Here is a 1,914-nt window from a genome sequence, read left to right as displayed (position 1 = left end):
TATACAAAGAATCTTTTGAACTCTTAAAATTCGGATTATTTAATAAGCACATACCTTCAATAAAGTCAATTTCCTGAATGGCAGAACTTATTTTAGATTCAATTATGTTGCTTTTTAAACTTTGTTTAGGCATTTTATAAGTAGAAATTTCATTGAACTTAAAATGTAAACAATGAACAGCTGTTTGTGTAAAAATAAGCATATAACCATCAATAACCAAAAAAGGATTACGATCCTTTTTATTACAAATGTATTTCTACGAAAATTAAGATATTAACAAAAGAGAAAGATCCTTTTTTCCACAAACGTATTTCTGAGAAAAATAAGAATTCATATTTTTGGACTACTATATAAAAATTGTGACATAAATATACCAATTAAAATAATAAATTTAAAATGAGTAATATGAAATAATGAATAAGTTTTTTAAATTTTGGACTTCGGTCATTCCCAACCCAATTTTCATAATTTTTCTGTTAATTAATTATTAAACTAAATATTAATTTTTTGGAATAATGTTATTTTGAAAATGTACTTTATTTTTGTAACATAACCCAACATCTTGATACTCGCTCTTCTAAATTTCATATTACCGAAATGAAAATGCCGTCGGAATATGTGCAAATGGCCTGCCTCTTCGAAATTTTCATAGAAATGAAAACTGCGCCGTCAAACTGCTGAAGTGACACTTTATTGCTTACAATATATAGCAAATTAATTAAATAGGCACGGCAATACAGTTAGTAAGACATAGATTTTATCCTGTCGAGATGCCCCGTAAGAATGCAACCAATTTCAAACAAATAATTAGTGTTACCATGTTTTAAATAGTTGAATTTTTGAACATTAAATGCAAATATCTCAAAACCCATAAATAGGCGGCAACTATGCAAATATATAGTAGGGGAGCCTGGAGTGCTAAATTTGCAGTTACTGGAGCGTCATGGAGATTTCCTAGATTGTCAAGATAACGTTTAAAAAAAAAAAGAAAGTCCAAGTGAAGGTTTTCATTTTAGTAGGGAAAAGAGCGGGTAATTAATTTCAAAAAATACTCAAGCGCGTTAGTTATTTATGGTATATACGCGCATTGTATTTTTGATATATATTAATATGACAATCAATTCAAGGCGGAGGCCGTAATGAGAGGTTAAAAAAGTTACTCGACCGTGTCAGATTTTCAAAACTAATGTTAATGAACCTCGAGTATGAGGACGGTGTGAGAGAGTGAGAAATAAACAAAAGTGTCAAGCATCTACTGACAACAACCACGCTATGGTGATCAATACGCTTGACCTTTTGTCGACGATTTTTCCTGTATCGCCCCATGGAAACTGTCAGATTATAGGATTTTCGTGATTCTGACATAATTACCTTTAAAATGACGTTTTTTTTTTTACAGATTTGTGACCCTGCTATTTCTCTAAGTCACCCTCAAACTGTTCGAATATTGAAATATACACTCGTCTTCATGTATTTAATTTACCATCTCTTACCGTGCGATTCTGTACGGTGATACAGTATCAAATCTCTAAATTTGACAGAGACAATTTTTGAGACTTGAGACGATTTTGCTATTCTGTAAGTGACAGTCACAAAATCTATTACATTTCATTATTCAGAGATGTTTTTACACTTGAATGAAAATAAATATGTCGATAACAAGCAATAAATTTTCTATAACATAGTCAAAAAACATAATTATCAATAAAAACAAAAATATTTGTTGACTTTGTTTTATAATATTAACGAAATTTATTTAAAATTGATTTTTTTTAACATTTGCGTGTTTGAGTTGCTTACAAAATATATAAAAAACGACAATCGATTAATATCTATAATGATCTCTATTCAGTATATTCAAAATGGCAGACAAAAGTAGTTTTTGGGTTTGTGACTCAGAATATACAGTAATAA

Source organism: Bactrocera latifrons, unplaced genomic scaffold (assembly GCF_001853355.1).
Source record: "Bactrocera latifrons isolate USDA-ARS-PBARC rearing strain unplaced genomic scaffold, ASM185335v1 scaffold_131, whole genome shotgun sequence".
Taxonomy (NCBI): domain Eukaryota; kingdom Metazoa; phylum Arthropoda; class Insecta; order Diptera; family Tephritidae; genus Bactrocera; species Bactrocera latifrons.
The sequence above is the reverse complement of the archived record's forward strand: the minus strand, read 5'-3'. Positions refer to the sequence as shown.